This window comes from Centropristis striata, chromosome 8 (genome assembly GCF_030273125.1).
Source record: "Centropristis striata isolate RG_2023a ecotype Rhode Island chromosome 8, C.striata_1.0, whole genome shotgun sequence".
Taxonomy (NCBI): Eukaryota; Metazoa; Chordata; class Actinopteri; order Perciformes; family Serranidae; genus Centropristis; species Centropristis striata.
In genome coordinates this window covers 2684852-2709933 of record NC_081524.1, presented here as the reverse complement: position 1 = coordinate 2709933, position 25082 = coordinate 2684852, and the positions used below count along the sequence as shown (strand labels likewise).

Genomic DNA, 25082 nt, shown 5'->3' with positions numbered 1-25082 from the left:
TAACTGTGTAGCCTGTTAGCACATACACACTGTACTGCTACAGAGCTAACTGTGTAGCCTGTTAGCACATACACACTGTACTGCTACAGAGCTAACTGTTAGCCTGTTAGCACAAACACACTGTACTGCTACAGAGCTAACTGTGTAGCCTGTTAGCACATACACACTGTACTGCTACAGAGCTAACTGTTAGCCTGTTAGCACATACACACTGTAGTGCTACAGAGCTAACTGTTAGCCTGTTAGCACATACACACTGTAGTGCTACAGAGCTAACTGTTAGCCTGTTAGCACATACACACTGTACTGCTACAGAGCTAACTGTTAGCCTGTTAGCACATACACATTGTACTGCTACAGAGCTAACTGTTCGCCTGTTAGCACATACACACTGTACTGCTACAGAGCTAACTGTTAGCCTGTTAGCACATACACACTGTAGTGCTACAGAGCTAACTGTTAGCCTGTTAGCACATACAGACTGTACTGCTACAGAACTAACTGTTAGCCTGTTAGCACATACAGACTGTACTGCTACAGAGCTAACTGTTAGCACATACACACTGTACTGCTACAGAGCTAACTGTTAGCCTGTTAGCACATACACCCTGTACTGCTACAGAGCTAACTGTTTGCCTGTTAGCACTTACACACTGTACTGCTACAGAGCTAACTGTGTAGCCTGTTAGCACATACACACTGTACTGCTACAGAGCTAACTGTTAGCCTGTTAGCACATACACACTGTACTGCTACAGAGCTAACTTTTAGCCTGTTAGCACATACACACTGTACTGCTACAGAGCTAACTGTTAGCCTGTTAGTACTAAGGTAAAAAAGCAGGCACAGATCTTTCCGGCAATATAGCGGGACTTTAGTGGGACGGCACTATGAAAGGAGCTAAAGAAACACCTGAAAAAGGCATGTTTATGAGTGTAGTCTCCTCTGAGTAAAGAGAGAAGTAGAATTTTTTACATATCACAAAGCAACAAGTTCCTGTCAGGAGCATAATTAGACAAAATATGTAGCACACACTGTAATAAATGATTCTGTAGTCATTTCATTTTACTTAATATATTTGATAAAATGTATTAAATATAAATGCGTCCTTGATTTTGAGGCAGTTGTTTAAGTGACTTTAATATAAAAATGTTTGAGATAGAATTAACATTAAATATAATCTTTATGTGTTTGTAATTCTAAATCAAGAGAATTTTGACTGAATCCAACACAATAGAATTAGTCCGTTTTTAAATGACAGGCACTTCCTGCTAAGTTGTTATTAACTCAACTTTTACTCAACTTAGATTTCATTAATAATATTGCGTGCAATCTGTTGCCTCAATTTTATTGAGTAGCTATTGTTTATCTTTTTTTAAAGTGCAGCCTGATAATGTAAAATACAGCCACCGGAGTATAAACTCAGCTTAACTTTACAGCTATTAAATTAAAGATTTAAAGGGAAAATTAAAGTTCAGTGCATCAATCTTCCTCTTTTCATGATGTTGGTTTTTTCCCGCAGTTTCCATTAAAATTCCTGAGATGATGTTTGCAAAACAACCTCGATTACTGAGCGGCAAAGATCGCCGTCTTCACCTCACAGATGAAACGCTGCAGACTTATTTAAGCGGGAACAAGAGGAGCAGGTGAATCAGGAGACTTTGTTTGTGTTTACAGAGACGATGAGATGTAAAGCAGCTGAAGAAGAGGACACAGAGCTGTCATCTCTCTGTTCCACAGTGGGAGAAAGTGAAGCGATGAGTCAGACGCTGCAGGGAGAGAGTGGCGATGACAGAAGAGAGGAAGAGCGTCTCTCTGGGCTGTAAACAACAAGGGCAGCATTTACCCCCAGGGGGTAATCTGAGGGCAGATGCTGTCGAGGCGGAGCTCGTGTCATTGTCCGTGTCGTCTCCGCCGCTATGTTTCTGTGTTCGGCTGCTCCTGTTACTCAGAGAGCTGCTGCACAGCAAATAGTGTGAAATAAAACACGTTCTCCTTAACTTTAACCCCTTTTTAATCCTTTTCATGTCTCTTTGTGTCTTTGGAAGTCATTTTTTGGTCATTTGTGTCTTTTTTGGTCATTTTGTGAACCGGGTCGCCGCCGAGAAAAGAGAGGGAAGTTCTCAGACTTTTTTCACTGCAATACACAATATTAGGATATAATATTAGGAAGAACTCAAAACTGTCTTTTGGGCAGAATAACACAGTTATATTGTCATAAATCATTAAAAGAAAGAAAGAAAGAAAAAAGAGCAAGTTGAATTACTTGAAAAATTGTTTTTTAAAAATGTGAATTTACATATAAACACTTTTCTAAGTGCCCACAAGTGTCACGAATATTGTAAAAAACAAAACAAAACAAAAACATAAAATGACCAAAAAAAAAAAACCTTAAAAATTTTGCGCATGACGTCTAGCACACACCTCCCACCTGCTCTGACAGTCATAGAATCACTGTTCAGCAGCTGCACAACAACAGCGGCCGCCGTCACTAACTGGGAACAGCGTCCGCCGCTTATTGTAAACAAACCGGCATCGCTGGCACAACTGTGCAGAGTGTCCGGTGCTTGTTGTAAAAAAAACAAAAAAACGAAGAAAATTAACAAAAAATGACATAAAAAAAGGACCAAAGACAAATAATTGCCAAACAACGATGAAAAATAACCCAAAAAAAACCCCACAAAACTACCGCAAAAACGACATAAAATTAAAAACTACAAAAAAAAAAAAAAACAGTTTTCTCAAAATATTGTACATGTTCAAGTATTGTCCTGTTTCCAGCCTCTCCTGTCCTCTCCTCTCTGCTCTGTGTAAACAGCCTCTCCTGTCCTCTCCTCTCTGCTCTGTGTAAACAGCCTCTCCTGTCCTCTCCCCTCTGCTCTGTGTAAACATAATTTAATGTTTTTAACAGGATCTGGTTTATTTTAAATGACACATGTAGAATAAAGAGATTCTGACACTAATATCAAGTTGTGGCCACTTTTTATAACCCGTGTTATGTTTCCTTGTATCTTGCAGGAGGAATGAAACTAAAGAGAGCAGCGCTGCAGGCTGACAGACGCTCGAGGCTACTCTGAGTTCAGGCATCAAACAGGTTTTCCCAGCAGAGCTGCTGCTCAGAGAGAGAAAGAGGAATCAAGAAGTATCGCTCACTGGGAGGGAAACTTCCACCATGACACCCAGAGAAGTATTTCTATATTCACACACTGAAACGTAACAGGACACTCCTCGATGGCACATATCTTCCTTTGAGAAGCTCCTGTGGCCGAAATAATAATGTATGTGTGTGTGTGTGTGTGTGTGTTCCTGTACTTCCTACATAGTGAGGACCGGGACATGAATTTAACCAACAGAGTGAGGACATTTTTGCAAAGTGAGGACATTTCGGCCGGTCCTCACTTCTTTAAAGGCTTTTTTTAAATTCATAAGACACATAAAAGACACAAAATTACTAAAAAAATAAAGACAACAAAATTACCCAAAAAGAGACACAAAATTAATAAAAAAGACACACAATTATTAGAAAAAGACACAAAATTACTTCCTACATAGTGAGGACCAGAACACGTTTTTTAACATGAGTGAGGACATTTTAGCAAAGTGAGGACATTTCCTCACCGACATTTCCTCACCGGCCGATCCTCACTTCTTTAAAGGCTTTCTTTTAGATTTCTGACTTTGTTTTAAGGGTTAAAGGTTATAATTAGGTTTCTGTTTAAGAAAAGATAATTAATTAACTAACTGAAACTGTATTGTGTGGTTACAAAACTAACTAAAACCAACTAAAATTATAGTGAAAATGCCCTTCGTTTTCGTCTTTGTCTGATCCATCTTCATTATGTATGAAAAAAGTTGACAAAGGAAATAAAGGCAAAATTTACTGTGACCTCTTTTAATCTCCCACCCAACAAATACCCCATTACAAAAAACTACAACTAATAAAAACTAAACTAAAACTAATGAATAATTCGAAACTATTACAGCCTTGCAAGGGAATTCACTGTTCCAATGAGGGTCCTCACAAAGATAGAAGTACAAGAATGAATGTGTGTGTGTGTGTGTGTGTGTGTATATATATATTCTTGTTCTTCCTACATAGTGAGGACCAGAACACGTTTTTTAACCAACAGAGTGAGGACATTTCGGCCGGTCCTCACTTTTTTAAAGGTTTTTTTTAGATTCCAGACTTTGTTTTAAGGGTTAAAGGTTACATGGTAATGATAACTAACTGAAATTGTATTGTGTGGTTACAAAACCAACTAAAATTATAGTGAAAATGTCCTTCGTTTTCGTCTTTGTCAACTTTTTTCATGCATAATGAAGATGGATCAGACAAAGGAAATAAAGGCAAAATTTACTATGAAAGCATTTTTTTTTTAAAATACTAAACTAAAACTAGCAAACTCACTCTAAAAACTCATTAAAACTAACTGAATTTGAAAACAAAAATTCACAACAAAATTAAAACTAAAACTGATTAAAAATCCAAAACTATTATAACCTTGCAAGCGAATTCACTGTTCCATTCACTGGTCGTCACAAGGATAGAAGGACAAGAATGTGTGTGTGTGTGTGTGTGTGTGTGTGTGTGTGTGTTAATCTGCTGTGAGAGGTGGCAGTGTGTAAACTGAACCCAACCTGTTATCTAACCTGAGATAGTGATCAGAAAAACAGATTACTGAGCCTCAAAATAAAATAAAAAACCACAACGACGACAGCAGCAAACAGACAAACAAACCTGTTGTTGAGCTGAAAACAGGAAGTTTGCTGCACTTATTATCACACACACGACTAGTAGCAGCAGCTCAGTGTTTACTGTGCACTTTGATCACTGAGATAAGGAGATAATGACTCTTATCTTCCATCTAGTTTCACATTTACTAACATTAACTTTTATAAAGAGATGAACCTTTCCTCCTGCAGCCACGGGTTAGTCTCCTGATCTGGTTCTCATCCTGGATGTGAAAATGCCACGTGGCTTTCCTGCTCAGATGTTTAATTAAACGGCGTGTAATATGACTCCTCAGCATTTCATAACCACAACCTGAGGGAGAGGCTCCATTAGAGGAGATCAGCTTTCAGCCAGCTCAACTCGGCTGATTTTTTCTGTTGCTCATTTTGAAGATTTTCATGCGAAAAACTTGACGGAAACAACAGAATTGGATGAAACTTTTGCAGGTGCATCAAGGTTTTTGTGGGAACAGCTCAAAAAAATGTCTTTTTGTGCAGAATAACAGAGTTAGAATGAGAAAAAAATCAGGAAAGAGAAAAAAAAGTGAATTTCATTTCTCTGATAAATTATTTTTAAAAATTGGAATAAAATGGAATTTATATAAAAAACACTTAAAACAAATGTCATGAATGTTGTAAAAAAAAAACAACAAACATAAATTTACCAAAAATAAATGTAACATCACACACAAAAAGACAAAAAAAATCCAAAAATGATAAATAATGACCAAAAGAAATACGTAAATGATTTTTAAAAAAAGGAACAAAATGACCAAAAAAGACACAAAATTACCATTAACAGTTTTCTCCACAAATTGTGCATTTTGTCACGAATATTGCTTGTCAACTTCTTTTAAAATCACTTCTCAAAACCCACTTTGATAGACTTGCTTTTATGTAATGCTTTCTACCTAACTACTTATATTTACTTCTTCACTTTTTACTTTTTTACTCCTTTTATTTTCTGTGTAGCTGAGAATGTCTTGTGATTGTTCCTGCTCTGACTCTTATTATTTATTTTTTTGACGTAAGAATTGTTTTTAGCCTTTCGGCATCATTTTCTGTTCTTAAAAAGGTGCTATATGAATAAAAAATATTATTATTATTATTATTATATGTTAACTACTTTTGTTGGACTAAATATTGTCCCAGAAATTATTGCGACACACGGAGAACATTGACAAGAATTATGGGCGTTTTTCACACTATATTTAATTCAGATGGAGATTTTAAAAATCCTATTTATGTAATCTACGCAAAAGTCATGCAAAGAGTGCAGAGAAGCATCAGAGACTGGAGGAAACTATTGAAATGATAATAATGGAACAGTGTCTGCAGCGCTGCTGGTTTTCTTTTGATTCTCTTTTTATGATTTGTCGATCAAGGTTCAAATATCTTCCGCTTGTTTACGGCCTACAAGCCTCATCTTCTGTTCAATTATAGAAAAAAATGAAAATGCTTGACTTCCTGTGCAGCAGGGAGGATTTACTGTAGGAGACAGCGAGTGTTTACGACTCAACTCCCCAGAGGAACGACTTCCTGAGGAGACAGAAACCTAAAACTCTCTCGTTTAGAGCAGCAGCAGAAAATCAGAGTTCACTAACGGAACATTTACAACAACCAATAATCAAACCATCATCGTCTGCATATTCTCTCACATTATATTATTGAGCTGCAGGAGTTTGGATGGAACCAGAGCTGTATGTTTAATTATCGATCGACAAGCTTTTAATGATTTAAATATTAGCAAATTATTATAAAAAATGACTCAGGGAGACACTTTGTTAGGTAACTGACTGACATGCATTGCTGAGAACATTTAAACATTCTTTGCATCACTATTTTTATTTATGTATGTATGTATATATACATTTTTTATACATATATTTATTGGTATTTATTTTTTATCATATTATATTTATATATATTCATAATATAATTGTATTTTTATATTATTATATTATATTATTATTTTTATATATTTTATTATTATTATTATTATTAATAATAATATTATTAATTTTATTATTATTTGTATATTTTTAATATTGTTATTATTATCAACTGTATTATTATTTTACTGTTTTTGTCTCTTATGTACAATTTGGTACTATTTTCAATTTTATTTTGATTTTTTATGGCGACCTGATTCATGTATCTGTGATAGGAATAGTTGCAATTGTTTGGCTTTCTTTCAAAAATAATAAACAAAAAAAAATACATAATAAAATTGTAAAATAATAATAATAATAAAAAATCAACAAATAAAATATTTCAATTTTAAAGCAAAAAAAAAGAAAAAAAAAGAAAATGTTCTGGCTTTTCAAATGTGACGATCTGATTATTTTCTTGGCCAGAATTTTCGTTTGTTTGTTTGTTAGCACAAAATAAGCTCTCAAAACAGAATTTTGGCTTTTTTTAATTTTTTTTTATTTGCTTTTCACAGACAATAATTACCTGATCAACCATTTATTGAAAACAACAACTGTCAGCTGCAGCTCTAAATTACTGTGATTAAATAAATCAGGCCCATAAAATCTACCGTATTCCATCAACGAAACATTTTATTATCACTTCAACTAAAAAGATTTATGATATAGTGACTTTAGACAAGGCTTAAAAAAAGTCCCTCATCCAGAATATTTACTGAAAAATAAGGAATAGTGTAACTTTGCTGTTATTTCTGCAGTTATTAGTAAAAAGAAAAACTTCCCAGATACAGTTACAGGACCTGAGAATGAAAGTTTCTTCCCTCTGGCACTGCTCTCTTCTCTTTTTTCTCCTTTATGAACCTCTTTCTATCTTTCTGCCCTCTTTTCTGCAGGAACAGTGAAAACTATTTTCTCAGTGACCAATCAAACAAACAGTCTGAAGAGCTCTCAGAGAGGAAATGAAATCAGAAAGGCTTCTAACCACAGTAATCTGGAGGAACAACAGGCTGATAACAGACCTAAACCTCATGCTTAATGACAGTCTGTGCTCTCTCTTTTATTTTGAAAGGTCAGGCTCCAGTGTGTAGTATTAAAGGCTGTACCAAGAGAATAATTATTACCTCAGGAGTCGATAAGGCTACAACATCTCTTCAGAGGGAAACCGCTAAAACAAACAGCCACTAGACAAATATTAGCAAAGATAAAAGGTCAAATAAACTTTACTCAGCAGCTGAGAGCAAGAAATCATTCATTATATGAGCACAACAAGCTGACGGGCTCCCTGATTAACCTTCCTCCTCTTGTGTTTTTAGCTTTTAATTGCATAAAACTAACACAAAATTTTTGTTTATAGCATCAAAGATTTTTGACTTTGTCAGAAACCTTTTACTTAGGTGGTTTGATTTGCTTTTTTTAAATTTGAAATCTACACTTTTTTTAAATAGTAACTCTGTGTCTATTTTTTGGTAATTTTGTGTCTTTTTGGGGTAATTTTGTGTCTTATTTGGTAATTTTGTGTCTTTTTAGGTCCTTTTGTGTCTTTTTGTGGTCATTTCGTGTCTTTTTGTGGTCATTTCGTGTCTTTTTTAAAATCATTTGGTGTCTTTTTTGGTAATTTTGTGTCTTTTTAAAATCATTTGGTGTCTTTTTTAAATCATTTGGTGTCTTTTTTGGTAATTTTGTGTCTTTTTTGGTAATTTTGTGTCTTTTTTAAAATAATTTTGTGTCTTTTTTAAAATAATTTTGTGTCTTTTTAAAATAATTTGGTGTCTTTTTTAAATACTTTTGTGTCTTTTTTGGTCATTTTATGTCTTTTTTGGGTCATTTTATGTCTTTTTTAAAATCATTTGGTGTCTTTTAGTAATTTTGTGTCTTTTTTTGGTCATTTTGATACTGCCTCCAGCGGCCCCCAGGTAATTTGAGTTTGAGACCCCTAGTCTAGGGGGCCTCCACAGTCTAGGTAATCAATGGGAAACCCTGATATATACAGTAAGTCCTGCAGCTCTGTGGAATCAGCACAATCATAATAGTAGAATAACGCAGCTAAAATGTCAAAATCCCTTCAAACTTTGGACTTGGGACGCTTCAGTTCCAGCTGCTGTGAAGTTCATGCTCCGGTGCCAAAGTAAATACTCTCTGGACACTTTATCCCTATAAAAACTTTCAGTTCTTAACTTTTCTTTTGGGTTTTGAGGTTGGGGTTAGCTGGTTATCTAGCAGTAGAGATTTGTGTTTATCCTGTGAAAGCTGTGAGGGTTTAATCAGCCACTCATGCAGGTTGAAACAGATGAGGCGTAGAGGCATTCAGGTACACGTCCAGACGCGCCGAGGATTCACTAGAAGAATGGCGGTAACCATGGCGATCTGTCTTATATAATATACCAGAACTAGCAAGTTTCATCCAGTGTTTCCCGTACAAAGACTGAACTAAACACACAACTTAACAACCACTAAACCCAACAGTCTAATTACTCTGACTAGGGATCAGTCCACGCTCTTGAACGCACCATAGCTGTTCTGACGCTATTGAATGCACCATACCTGTGTATGAATTGCCGTGCTGTGAATGTTAGTTTTCTCTTGATTAGGGATGGGCGTTTATTAGAAACCTGCCAACTCGATTATCTAGAACAGGGGTCTCAAACTCGCGGCCCGCGGGCCAATTTCGGCCCTCGTGACGATATTTTGTGGCCCCCACCTTGATATGAAAGTTTAATGTGAGTTTTATATGAATGGCACTTTACCGTGTTGTGTGTGGAAGGTCCCTTTAATTACTTTTTTTGGTAATTTTGAGTCTTTTGATAATTTTATGACTTTTTAAGAATAATTTTGTCTTTTTTTAAATAATTGTGTGTCTTTTTTGGTAATTTTGTGTCTTTTTTAAAATAATTTTGTGTCTCTTTTAGTAATTTTGTGTATTTTTGTGTTCATTTTGTGGGTTAGGGTTAAGCCTGTTTTGATAATAGACGCTTTTATTTTGAAAGGACCAAAGGAGACTACCACGCTCTTAATGTTTCGTTAACTTGTTTATTGAACTAAGTTCCATTCAGAAATAACTTGTTTCTCTGTAGGTTTTTATATGCCCCACGCTCTTGAACGCACCATAGCCGTTCTGACTCTATTGAATGCACCATACCTGTGTATGAATTGCCGTGCTGTGAATGTTAGTTTTCTTTCAATTAGGGATGGACGTTTGGAAGAAACCTGCCAACTCGATTATCTAGAACATTAACAATCAATTAATAGATTAATCTCTGTAAAATGTATAGGTTAAAAGGCTTTTTAAGATTTTCATAAGCTATGATGCACATTTTAGTTGATTAATACAGTCATGGAAAAAATTATTAGACCATTGAATAATGAAGAGCTGATATCTAGCCATTTTTCATGGTTTTTCTTGATAATGATTTTGGTTATTATCAAGAAAACATAAAAAATGTCTAGATATCAGCTCTTAAATTAACCTCTTATGATATATCTTTGCTGTTATCATTATATTTGTCCAAACAAATTAACCTTTAGTTGTACCAGGCATTAAAATAAACAATAACGTGAAGAAAACAATGGTGATGTAATCATTTTTTCCACGACTGTATGTTAAAAGAAATGCTTTATTGATAAATTAACATTAAAATTTACTTTTTTTCTTTGTCACAGTCACATGGAGCCACTGCAGACGGCCTGAAGAGCCTCATGAGGCTCCGGAGCCGCAGGTTGCCGATCCCTGGCTTATTGCAATAGGTTCGGGGAAAATATATCGTCTCACAATAACACAAAGTAACTAAACAATTTATATTAAGTTTGTTTATTTAGTAAATCCTGTCTTCTGCAGGTGAAATAATTGGTTTTGTCAAAGGGAGCAGCGGTCACATCTGTGTCAGGAGGCAGTCAATAATAAAGATCCTGCTCTGTGGTTTAAACTCCACTAATAACATGAGGTCGCTCCGTGTGTGTGTGTGTGTGTGTGTGTGTGTGTGTGTGTGTGTGTGTGTGTGTGTGTGTGTGTGTGTGAGGTAAAAACGGGACTGACAGGATGGAGTTTGTGAGGAATGTGCTCCATCTGTTTCCCTCATTCAGCTCCAGTTGTGTGCAGCAGATCAACCTTTGAGCCTTTCCAACAGGTAGCAGGAGAGAAAAGCTACGACTGGTGTGATTGGACGTTTTCCCCGTATCTTTATGGTTAGTTCAGGGTCTTTCTGCACGCATCGTGAAAACAAATACTTCTTTAAAACTCAAGTCAAGCTCGCCTCCAATCCTGTTTAATATTTTTAACAGGATCTGGTCACTCCAAACGCAGAAATAACTTGTTTCCCTGTACGTTTTTATATGTCCCACGCTCTTGAACGCACCATATTTGTTCTGACGCTACTGAATGCACCATACCTTTGTATGAATTGCCGTGCTGTGAATTTTAGTTTTCTCTTGATTAGGGATGGGCGTTTGAAAGAAACCTGCCAACTTGATTATCTATAACATTAACGATCAATTAATAATTAATAATTAAATAATAATAATTAAATATATATATATATATTAATTATATATATATATATATATATATATATATATATATATATATGCAAAAGCCTGTTTTGATAATGGACGCTTTTATTTTGAAAGGACCAAAAGAGACTACCATGCTCTTAATGTTTCGTTAACTTGCTTGTATTGCTTTATTTTTGGCGGCATCCAAGACATTTATTAAAAGTATTTTTTATGTTGTATATTTTTCTTATTTGAACGGTTTTTGGGTGGTTTTCATAAAAAGCCTTTACAGGTTTTTGCTGCACCCACACATGTACTTTTATGTGTTATCATGTATGTGTTTTTATATTGTTTATATGTGAAATAAAACTAAAACATGTAGAATAAAGTGATTCTGAAAGAAATATCACAATTTTAAGCTTCGTTTTGGTCACTATTTCCAATGGAAAAATGTATAACCTATGATGCATTCAAGGACCATCGGAAAGTACAAATTCTGACGATAAACCCTGTTTTTACAGTTTGTTTCTCCAATAAACAGTGAATTTTTGGCGATTACTTAAAGAAAACATGTGTCCATCCTGCAGACCTGTGATTCAGAGCATAAAAACTATGACTTGTGCGTCTTTATGGTTAATTCAGGATGTTTCTTTAATCCAAACAGCAGAGAAAAACACTGAAGGCTATAAAAGTCAGTCCTGCAGGTAACACACCACAGAGAGAAACCAACAGCCAGGATGTTGGAGCAGAATATTAAAAAAGGGGTTCAATGTTTGTATTGATTGTTTCTACAATAGATTCATTGTTTTAAGGATTCAGAGCCTGGAGGAAGGCCGATCTATCTGGGATTTATTCTGATTTTATTCCATTTATTTAATACTGGGACAATCCAGGATGTTTAAACTAGACTTAAAACTGCAAAACAAGATCTAAAAACACAGGAAATCAGGCTGAATATCATCAACATGTGTCAGTGGGTTAATTATTGATCTGTTCTTCTACTTAAATGATGCCACTCAGAATTTAATGTGTAAATAATAAATGTACAGACAATGTAAATTTTGAATAAACACATCTGTAGATTCAAGCTTGTACCAAACACATAATAAGACATTATCACAGATATTATGTGTTTTAAGTTGCAAATAAATAAATATAATTTTAAGTGTTTTTTGGTAATTTTGTGTCTTTTGTAGCCATTTTATGTATATTTTTGGTCATTTTTAGATATTTTTTGAGTATATTTTGAGTAACATTCGTGACATTTGTGTGCAAAATGTTTACATATAAATTTAATTTGATTCAAAAAAAGTTTTAAACTAATTCATCAGAGAAATTCAACTTGTGTTTCCTCTTTTTCTATGATTTCTGTCATTCTAACTGTTATTCTGCACAAAAACATGATTATGATAATAAGACTTTATCACAGATATTACGTGTTTTAAGATCATTCTTGAATCATGTTTGGGTTGTAAAGGGCTGGAACATTTTGGGTAAATTTGGGGTAAATTTCTAGCAACTTTCTGGGTAATTTTGGAAATATTCCAATTAAAAAAAAATTTCTACAGATTTCTGAGAGCTCACAGCGCTGCAACTTAAAAAACACTACATGCTACTTAAAAAACACACACGCAAATACCCAAAACACAAGCAAACTGAGAAAACATCTTCAACAATTTGACAAAACAAGACACATTTAGAAAACGCTGAAAGACCACAACGAGGCGACAAACTGTGTAAAAGTGTGAAGCGCTGCTGAGGCCACATGAGAGAAAGTGAGAAGTGAAACTGTGACTTACTATGAAACAAGTTGAATAAGTGTTGAGTAATGGTCGATGTGGCTTGATATAAAATGAGAAGTGGAGATGTTGAAAGTAGACAAACACTATCAGGCTGCTTCAGATCTCATCAGGACTGGGATCACAGCATCAAACAGGACTAAAGAGTTAAAAGGTCATTTTATATGTTAGGTTGTATTTGATTCCCTCAGTTTGTTTGCATCCATTACTCAGTATTATAAAGATATTTAGTTTAGTCTCCACTAAAGTAGTTTTTATTCCTGTTACTGTATGAAGATAAACTACTATAACCTTAGTAGTCGAAGGGTGATGACTTCAGTTTCCCCTTCTCCAGTCTCACTCAGTACTTATGCAACTATTACAGAAAAAAGACACAAAATTACCCAAAAAGATGTAAAAATGACAGAAAAAAAGACACAAAATTATCCAAGATGTAGAAATGACAAAAAAAAATACATAAAATTATCCAAGATGTAAAAATGACAGAAAAAAAGACAAAAAATGATCAAAAAAAGATACAAAATTACCAAAAAATATGTAAAAATGACAGAAAAAAAGACAAAAAAATGATCAAAAAAAGATACAAAATTACCAAAAAATATGTAAAAATTACAGAAAAAAAGACACAACATTACCCAAAAAGATGTAAAAATGACAAAAAAAAGATACAAAATTACCAAAAAATATGTAAAAATTACAGAAAAAAGACACAAGATGTAATCCAAGATGTAAAAATGACAAAAAAAATACATAAAATGATCCAAGATGTAAAAATGACAAAAAAAATACATAAAATGATCCAAGATGTAAAAGTGAGAGAAAAATGACAAAAAATGATCCAAGAAGATGTAAAAATGACAAAAAAAGACACAAAAGTATCCATTAAGATGTAAAAAAGGACCAAAAAAAGACAAAAAATATCCAAGAAGTAAAAATGACAAAGACAAAAAATTATCCAAGATATAAAAATGACCAAAAAAAGAGACAAAATTACCCAAAAAAGATGTAAAAGTGACAAAAAAGACACAAAATTATCCAACAAAATGTAAAAATGACACAAAATCACAAAAAAAAAAATGTATAACATGACAGAAAAAAATTATCAAAAAGACATAAAATTACCAAAAAACAGATAAAATGTAAAAATGACAATTTGCTGGTTTCTTATATGTGAGAATTTAATGCTTGTCTTTGTTATACGAGACGATGAAATTATTATTATTTTTTTACTCTTGGTCGGATAAAACATAGTTAAGTTACGGAAGATTCATATTCATTTTTTTTTTTACATTTTATTGACAAAAAATGTGAATCAAGGATAATAGGGCAGAATAATCAATACTTCGATTGATATTAATAAGTTGCATCTGTATTGACTTTGTTATATTAACAGTTTCCTTTTGCAAAAAATGCATAATTTCGTCAGAACAGACATCATCATCAAAGTTTTAACTTTTCCGATGGTCCTTGAACAGATCACGTATGACAAACACTGCCATTATAAAAAGTATTAAAAAAATGTCTTGAAATGATTTTGGTTATTATCAATAAAACCATGTTAACTGTCTAGATATCAGCTCTTAAATTAAACTCTTATCAGCTATTTTTGTTGTTATCATTATATTTGTCCAAACAAATGTACCTTTAGTTCAGGGGTGTCAAACTCTGGCCCGCGGGCCAAATTTGGCCCGCAGTGTAATTTTATTTGGCCCGCGAGGCAATACCAAAATATTATATAATTATTGTACTATAAAAGCTGACCCGCCGGTATTATACGGCGCATTTACCGCTAATACTAGATTTATTATTGTTATTTTATTTTTAAATGTATTAACCTGTAGAAAAACTTTATTTTGATATTTAAATCAGAAGGATGCAAATAGAAAAGAGGCATATGATTTTTATTTAATTTTTATTTAATAAATTAATGACATTTTTTATTTTAAATTTGATTTTGCATGTCTGCACTATTTAGTTATATATTGTATGTTTATAAGCGTTGCTGGTTCCATATTTAATGTTAAAGCAAAACATGTTTGGTATATATTAAAAGGTTTATTTGTTCAATGTTGGCCCGCGATTTTATTCAAGTTTTACATTTTGGCCCATTGTGTATTTGAGTTTGACACCCCTGCTTTAGTTGAACCAGACATTAAAATGAACAAAAAATTAGAGAAAACAATGGTCTAATAATAGTTTCCATGACTGTAGATTTATAGAGATTGGATATAAAAGGACACAGTGAGTAAGATGTGATAATAATAAAACACTCAGAGGTTCAGATGGTTAATAAGCAGTTTAACTTCAGCTCTGAGACATTAAATCAACGCTCCACATCCTGTTAATGAGACCTGAGAACCAGCTGGTGTAATTTTGTGTCTTTTTTGGTAATATTGTGTCTTTTCTAGTCATTTTACGTTACTATTTTTTGTTCATTTTGAGTGATTTTACAACATTCGTGGGCAAAATGTTTAGATATAAACTTGATTTTAGTCCATTTTTAAAAAAATCGAATTAATCAGAGAATTCTAACTGTGTTTTTCTGCACAAAGACATGTTTCAGAAACAAAAATACACTTTTAGGTGTTTATTTTACTACATTTTGTTTGTTTATTTATTTATTCATTTATTTTTTTGAACTATATAATGGAAAACAACTAAAATACACTTTTAGGGTGATTCTCATCAACATGGTGCAGCTCATAGCAAAAACCCAAGAGCATTGAATACATATTTTATTTGACCCTTTATAACTTAACCTGCTGCCCCCGCGACCCGGCCCCGGATAAGCGGACGAGAATGAATGGATGGACAATCTAAAGTCACTATTTACTATGAATTTATAATCTATTTGAAAAATTTTAATGTACTTTCTGACATTTTTAGAGACACTGTGAACACTTAAAATCATTACGGTAACACATTTTTAAATAAAAAACAACAATGAAAGGTTTTTTTTCTTTCTTTGGCACGCACTTAAATATGCTCAAAGCTAACTGGCATCACCAACATGTATTTTATTAAAATATACACACATTTTAATGCAAACGATTCTATCATTACCGTAACATTTAACCATTTTTTCTCATCAATTTTCATTCTGATTTATTGTTAAAATCCATTATATTTGATTATATTCTGTTAAATTATACATTTTTTAAACAAATGTATATTTATTTTATAAATTTTATTATATATTTATTGTATATAAGTGTGGGGGAAACCATGTCATTTTTATCTGGACGCATTACGGTTAGGGCTGGGCAATATGGCCCTAAAAGAATATCACGATATTTCGGGCTATTTTTGCGATAACGATATTCTTGACGATATTAGGAAATACTTAAAAAGATATAGAAAATATGATTTTTTTAGTCTGTATAAATAATTAAAAATCTAAAATGTAGTTTGAAGTGCAAATCTCAACAGTTGCCAAATACAAAAACGTTTACTCTTGGCTCTTGAGTATGAGCAAATAATAAAAATAACCATTTAGGGGTTCTGGGGGCATATTTTAATGAAATTTTGTAAAGGAAAATAAAGGTTCTTGTATGTTTTATTTAAGGCATTTTATTTTGACAGTCTTCTTGTCAATTCTGTGGTGGATTCTGTTAACACACTGTGCTCTTATTTTGAAAGCGACAGGGAGTAAGTAGCTTTTTGTGATTAAAACAACTTTAACCACCACATCAAGAAGTAGGAACGTTGCCAATATCATGATATGCATTTTTTTTTAACCATAAAAAAAATATACCGATATTATCGTGAACGATACGATATGGCACACCCCTAATTACGGTAATGAATATGTGAATCAAAAATATGTTTAAAAATATTATTTTAACTCAAAACAATGAATTGTGCCTCATTCTGGCTCTATTGTTTATTCATATAAAAGTGAAATATATTTAGTTTAATAAAGTATGTCCTTATAATCTTCACAGACAGAACTCAGACTGGCTTCATGAGAACCAGCTGATCACAGAAAGCTGCTTCTAATCTGCCTCCATTTATAAACGGAGACATGTTGGATTATGAGCTGCTGAACCAGGGATTACCTGTCAGGTAGTTATCTCACCTAGGCCCCGCCCCCTTCACATAGGCCCCGCCCCCTTCACCTCCGCTGGCAGAACTCGTTCTACGGAGTTTAAGACACAAAGAGGAGGAGAACACCTCCTCCTCCTCCTCCTCCTCCTCCTCTGGCTGAGTTTCCAGGTGGAAACTTGCTGTGTCATCCAACAGATTAACCACAGTAAACGGCTCCTTAATCACAGTTTAAAACTGTGATTTAATCTGAGTTGAAATGGAAAGTGACAGTTTGTTTCCTGAGAATCAGTCAGCGGAGGTTTCCCCGTCACTTCTCGGTTAACTTCTGACTACTCTGGTGGTAACTTTTCCGCCCAGAGACAAACTAGTGGAGAGTTTCACTCCTCCACAGAGAGAAAAATACACAAAACAGCAGCTGCTGCAGACAGGACGCGGCTCCAACCACAGATTTCTCTGTTTCACACACAAGTTTCAGGTCAACAACAGAGTTTTATGTCAAGTTTAAGGCTTTGTAGCATTAAAATGGGGTCCAATTCCTGAGTTTTACTACAAAAACATGATCATTTAATCTACAAAATTATACTGATTATAATTAAAGTTGTATTTTTCCTTGTGGAATAAATTCTAAATAAGGTTTTTGGTTCCTTCAGTCATTATGGTGCTTGTTTCTGATTAAAAATACCATTTTTTATAAACTTTAAGATTCATTTAAAGTTGATGTTAGTCTATAAAACTTTAATTTTTGAAACTTTATTTTTAGTTACTATTAGGACATTTTATAGTCATATTTTTTTTTGTTAAATTATCTGATTGATCATTTATCCCACATGTATGGGTGGTGCAATGTTTAATTTGTCTTATATTCCCAGTAATAAGTAAAATATTCACATTATACATTTATTTTTTTTAATTGTTTGATTGACAAGTATATTGTTTAGTCAATATGTTTTTAAAATACTTTAAAATGGTACAAAATCAGCGTTTACCTTTGTTTCTGATATGAAAACCCTTTTCTGCAGAACATAAGCAGCTCAAGATGTGATATCCTTCTTTTTCTTCTAATGTTTAATAGACAAAATACAAAATAATTTAATTATTTAAGGAACCATCAAATTATTGGAATATCAACATGGATTAAAACTTTATTTTTAGTTACTATTAGGACATTTTATAGTCATATTTTCATTTTATATGTTGATTACACTTATTAAGCCAAGGAGAAGAAGTTTCATCCCCAAAAAAATTACTTTTAAATGTTTTTTTCCCCCAATTTTTAAACTTTGAAATTGGTCTAACTGACCCACAGCAACATAACAGGAGGGATAAAACATGTAAACAAGTTCTAGTAGAAACTCAAAATACAAAAAGACCTAAAAAATAAAAATAAAAGACATGTATAGGAAGCAAAATAGGCCAAAATGTCAAAATGTACCAATGCATTAAAAATAAATAAAACCTGTTTTTGTCTGTAGTTCTAATATCTTTTTCCATGATTGTAACAGGAGGATTTATGGTAAAAAAAAAAGAATATAATTGTACAAATTAATGGACACTCAAGACAGATGTAATGTGACTACTTTAAAAAACCAAAGAGCAAGAGATTAGAGATTATAAAAGTGCTGAGTTTTAACTGGATAAGAAGCTTAAAACATGCGGATGACCTTTGACCTTTAACAGCATAAATACCAGTCATGAGGAGTCGACTGAGAATACTTAGACCAGTTTAACTGTAAACCTGCAGACGACACCAGGCTCACTTCCTCTTTTACTGTTTCACCACATGTCACATTCACTTCCAGTGGGAGAAGCGAACGCTCACCTGACCAGGTGGAAACACGCTTCAGAGGTTTGGTCATAAATCATTAAACTCTGATTTATACAACATTTTATTCCTAAAAATCAAAACCAACAACTTACTTTTTTTTAGGACTAAAACAAGAGAAATAGACTTTTAGGCATTTATTTTACTGTATTTTGTTTGTTTAGTCAGACAAAAAAAGATAACTGAACAATTTGGACACTTTTTTTTGTCATTTCTAATGCTTAATAATAGACAAAATAATAAACCGTTTAATTGGTTGAGTAACCAGGCCGTTTACACAGAGCTGAGAGGAGAGGACAGGAGAGGCTGGAAACATGATTTTTATGTCATTTTTCTGGTAGTTTAGTGTTTTTTTTGGTTATTTTACATCGTTGTTTGGTATTTTTGTGTCTTTTTTGGTAATATTGTGTCTTTGGTAGTCATTTTACGTTACTATTTTTTGTTCATTTTGAGTTATTTTACAACATTCTTGGGCAAAATGTTTAGATATAAACTTGATTTTAGTCCATTTTTTAAAAATCTAATTAATCAGAGAACTTCAACTTGTGTTCTCTTTTTCTATGATTTATGTCATTCTAACTGTGTTATTCTGCACAAAGACAAAAATACAGTTTTAGGCGTTTATTTTACTACATTTTGTTTGTTTATTATTATTTATTTATTTTAATTTATTCAAATAAGTGCAATTACTACATTACACTCTATACATTAATTATTTTATCTTTTCTTAATTATGTTGTTCGACATTGTTCTCATTTATTTATTTCTTTAAGTTATTTTATTTTCTTCTTAATTATATTGTTCGACATTGTTGTTATTTTTTTATTTATAGCTTTACTGAAATTGTATTTGTTCAATTGTCATGTTTTGCCTTTCTGGTATTATTTATTATTTATCTTATTTATGTTTGATACTTTATGTTTATTAAGAAAAAAAGCAAGCATCCTCTATAATAATGCTGCACAATAAAGATATTTGAAACAATTTTGAGATGTTGGAGAGTATTTTACCTACATAAAACATAAAACATGCCCCTTTTATTGGACTATATAATGAAAAAAAACAACTAAAATACACTTTTAGGTGTTTATTTTATTACATTTTGTTTGTTTATTTATTTATTTTATTTTTTAATTTATTAAAATAAGTGCAATTACTACATTATACTCTATACATTAATTATTTTATCTTTTCTTAATTATGTTGTTCGACATTGTTCTTATTCATTTATTTATTTATTTTTTTTCTTTTTTTTTTCTTTTCTGTGAATAATGCTTCACAATATGGATATTTGAAACGATTTTGAGATGTTGGAGTATTTATTTGAATGTTTATATCGTCAAATAAGTGGAAGTGCTACATTTTATTCATGTATTTATTCTATACATTTATTTACTTATTTTATTTTTTTTCTTAATTCTGTTGTTCAACATTGTCATTATTATTTTTATTTATTTTTTCATAGCCTCACTGTTTTTTTTTTTCATGTTTTTTCTTTCTGATATCATTTATTATTTATCTTGATGTATGAGAGAGTATTTTACTTGCATAAAACATAAACCATGCCCCTCTTTTTGGACTATATAATGAAAAAAACAACTAAAATACACTTTTAGGTGTTTATTTTACTACATTTTGTTTATTTATTTATTTATTTATTTTAATTTATTCAAATAAGTGCAATTACTACATCATACTCTATACATTAATTATTTTATCTTTTCTTAATTATATTGTTCGACATTGTTCTTATTTTTTTATTTATAGCCTTACTGAAATTGTATTTGTTCAATTGTCATGTTTTACCTTTCTGGTATTATTTATTATTTATCTTATTTATGTTTGATACTTTATGTTTATTAAGAAAAAAGCAAGCATCCTCTATAATAATGCTGCACAATAAAGATATTTAAAACAATTTTGAGATGTTGGAGAGTATTTTGCTTACATAAAACATAAAACATAAATCATGCCCCTTTTTTTGGACTATATAATGAAAAAAACAACTAAAATAGACTTTTAGGTGAATGTTGGAGTTTCCAGTCCGCCCTGACCTGCTAGAAATAAATAAACCACAGGAACTAAATGCTACACACGCAACACAAGGCAGATAATGTTAAAAACATTTTATATCTACACTTCCTGCCAGTTTAAGTGATTTAAAGCGTCTTTAAATGACTTTTAAAGTGAGTTAGGTGGAGCTAGCTCAGCAGTTAGCATCCATTTGTTGCTACTTCTCCAGAAGCTAACTCAACTTTCCAGGCTTGTTTTGGACCCTAAATGAGTCCGTTTGGTGTTAATTTAGGAGTTTAAACCTTTAGGAAAGTGTCAAGAAGTGTTTTTAGGATGCTAATGTAACTCTTCTGCTAGCATGAATGGAGGAAAAAGTCAGCAAAAGCGAGCAGAAAGTAGCTGCAGCCATAGAGGTCTATGAGCGCCAGCTAGCAGCAGCAGAGAGAAGAAGAAGGGTGAAAGGACTCACCTGGCGGCTCGTGACGCTCTCTGACTGCTACCTGAGGCTGCTGCGGGTGCAGGTGAAGCGCGTGGAGCCCCTCGGAGCCTCTCAGACCCTGTCAGACCCTGTCAGACCCGCAGAGACCCGCTGAGTCCTGAAGCAGACTCACTGAGACTTTGAGTCCGGAGCCTCAACAACAATATGGCAGCGGAGCGCCGCGACGCCTTCACGGCCCGCTGGGAGGGTCGGGAATCACACACACGCAGCAGTGAACGCGGCTCAGATTACTTTTTCCACAACACTGGCAGTTATTTTTTTATACTCGATTTAAAAAACCAGCGGTGGAAAAAAGTTTTCAGATCCAGGACTTTAAGACGAAAGAGTCCAGACAGAAACATTTCTTTTAATATGGGGGTCAATCCTGAGACCTTGGAGTATTTATTTATTTATTTATTTATTTATTTATTTATTTATTTATTTATTCATTCATTCATTCAAATAAGTGGAATTACTTCGTTTTATTCATATCCTTATTTTTAAAATGTATTTACCTATTTAATTTTTTTTCTTTTTTTTAACTTATTTAACATTGTTGTTATTTTATTATTATTGTTGTTTATTTTTTCTTCTTAATTCTATTGGTTGATATTGTTCTTATTTTTTAATTACTTCACGGCCCACTGGGAGGGTCGGGAATCACGGACATGAAGCAGTATTTATTTATTTATTTATTTATCCATCCATTCATTCATTCATTCATTCATTCATTCATTCATTCATTCATTCATTCATTCATTCAAATAAGTGGAATTACTTCGTTTTATTCATATACTTATTTTTAAAATGTATTTACCTATTTAATTTTCTTCTTAATTCTGTTTTTCAACATTGTTCTTTTTTTTTTTTTAACTTATTTTATTTTTTTCCACATTTATTTTATTTTATTTTTTACTATTGTTCGACATTGTTCTAATTTTCTTAATTTTTTTAACGTGTTTTATTTTTTTCTTAATTCTGTTGTTCGACATTGTTGTTATTTATTTTATTTTTTACTTCTTTTTTTTCTTCTTAATTCTATTGGTTGATATTGTTCTTATTTTTTAATTACTTCACGGCCCACTGGGAGGGTCGGAAATCACGGACATGAAGTAGTGAACGCGGCTCAGATTACTTTTTCCACAACACTGGCAGTTATTTTTTTATACTCAATTTAAAAAACCAGCGGTGGAAAAAAGTTTTCAGATCCAGGACTCTAAGACGAAAGAGTACGGACAAAAACATTTATTTTAAAATGGGGGTCAATTTTGAAATGTTGGAGTATTTATTTATTTATATATATATTTATTCATTCAAATAAGTGGAATTATTAAATTTTATTAATATATTTATTTTTTAAATTGATTTACTTATTTAATTTTCTTCTTAATTCTGTTTTTCGAGATTGTTCTTATTTTTTTTAAACTTTTTTTCTTAATTCTGTTGTCCAACATTGTTCTTATTTATTTATTTTTTTCAACTTATTTTATTTTTTTCTTAATTCTGTTTTTCAACATTGTTCTTTTTTTTTAACTTATTCTATTTTCTTCTTAATTCTGTTTTTCGACATTGTTCTTCTTTTTTTTTAACTTATTTAATTTTTTTCTTAATTTTGTTGTTCAACATTATTCTTATTTTTTATTATAAATATATATATATATATTACTTATTTCTGTTGTTCGAAAATGTTTTTATTTTTCTTCTTTTTTTATTTATAGCCTGATTTATTTATTTATTTGCTCAATCGTCATGTTTTGTCTTTCTGATATTATTTATTATTATTTATCTTCATGTATGTTTTGATACTTCATAAAAAATAAGCATTTAAAAAAAAAAGCAAGCATCCTCTATAATAATGCTGCAAAATAAAGATATTTGAAACAATTTTGAGATGTTGGATTATTTATTTATAAGTGGATTGACTACATTTTATTCACATATTTATTTATTTTATTTATTTACTTCAGGTTTTTTTCTTAAATCTGTTGTTCCACACTCTCCTAATTTTTAAAATATTTATAGCCTTACTGATATTTTTTTTTGCTCAATCGTCATGTTTTGTCTTTCTGATATTATTTATTATTATTTATCTTGATGTATGTATATAAGCATATATATATATATATATATATATATATATAGCATCACCCTGATCTGATACTTCTGTGAATAATGCTTCACAATACGGAAATTTGAAACCATTTTGAGATGTTGGAGTATTTATTTAAATGTTTATTTCGTCAAATAAGTGGAATTGCTACATTTTATTCATGTATTTATTCTATACATTTATTTACTTACTTATTTTATTTTTTTCTTAATTCTGTTGTTCAACATTGTCATTATTATTTTTAATTTTTTTTTCATAGCCTTACTGATTTTTTTTTCATGTTTTTTCTTTCTGATACCATTTATTATTTATCTTGATGTATGTTTTGATACTTTGTTTATTGAGAAAAAGAAGCAAGCATCACTCATGTACTTGAATGCACCCTTTTAAATGCAATTTGCCATTACACTGAGTAAAATTTGTTTATTTTCTAACAGAAAAGTAAAGTATTAAGGCCACGTTTTGGAAAAAAAACATTTAATTACAAGTTTAAAGTTGAAAATATTGAATGAATTATGAGAAGAAAGTCATAAATATTAAATTAATTACAAGAATGATAAAATTCAATATATAAACTTTATTTTCGTAATTGTTATTTGTTTTTTCTAAATGTGGCCCTATCAATCCATTTTAACAAATACCTTTCTTGTGTTTTTTCTTTTTTTTTTCCTGTTATTCTACTAGAAAACACTTTTTTTTTCTCAGCTTTATTGTGAAAAAAATGTTTTTAGAAATAATCTCTGGAGGTTTTGGTTTTGTTGCAGGGGACCAGACTTCCTAAATCTTGAAGTTAGTGACAAGAAACCAAGAGTGAAATGTGAGAAACCGCCTTCTGAAACTCAAAAATGTGTTTTTATTATGTAATAACTCTTGTTGGGACAGAGTTATTAAACTATTACTCACTGGACTGAATGTTTGTAAAAGGCTTAACGTCTCTAATCCTTCCCTCCTGACGCATCAAACAGGTTTCAACAAGTGACTTCAAACCCTGATGAGTTTTATGCATTTGTTTTTTCCCACGGCCAGTGAAGGCATCATGCTCTGGTTCAGAGGAGTGACAGGACCGGACACGCTGCAGCTCTAAATATGAAAACAACACATTTCTTCTGTAGTTTATTTGAATCAAGTTATCCTCACTGACAGCTACTCAAATTATTTTGTTCTTTTTGCATCTGACAACAAGAAAATATCTTCTAAACGTCTAAATATACAAACTCAAGATTTCTCATCTGTGTTAGCCTGAAATTAAAGTAGAATATTGTCATTTAATTAGTAATAAAGTATATTTTCACATCCTCATACTGAAGACACAGACTGGCTGGTGCACAAACATGTCAATGATGTCATTCTTTTCTGTAAAGCACTTTAAAAACTTTTAAATGTGTGTTGTTCAATATTAATAAGCTTTTCTTGCCAGACTTTTAACTTCCACTCTACTGCGACTCTGTTATTTGGTAATTTTGTGTCTTTCTTTGGTAATTTTGTATCCTTTTTTGGTCTTTTTATGTGTTTTTTTTGTTCATTTTGTGTCTTTTTTGGTGATGTTACGTCTTTATTTTTACAACATTCGTGACAGTTGTCTGTTTTATTCACATTTTTTCTGGTTTCTGTCATTCTAACTGTGTTATTCTGCACAAAGACTGTTTGAGTTGCTCTGTGGAAACAG

At 32.1% G+C, this 25082-nt stretch overlaps 1 protein-coding gene across 1 annotated transcript in view; it reads right to left on the bottom strand.

Annotated features, from left to right (window-relative positions):
* plekhf2 (pleckstrin homology domain containing, family F (with FYVE domain) member 2) overlaps positions 1 to 21788 on the bottom strand; it is a 38622-nt gene extending 16834 nt beyond the window's left edge. Inside the window, exon 1 of the mRNA XM_059339230.1 lies at positions 21298 to 21788. The gene's annotated coding sequence lies outside the window, so the exon portion shown is untranslated. The remainder of the gene's footprint in view (positions 1 to 21297) is intronic.
* Positions 21789 to 25082: the final 3294 nt, after the last annotated feature.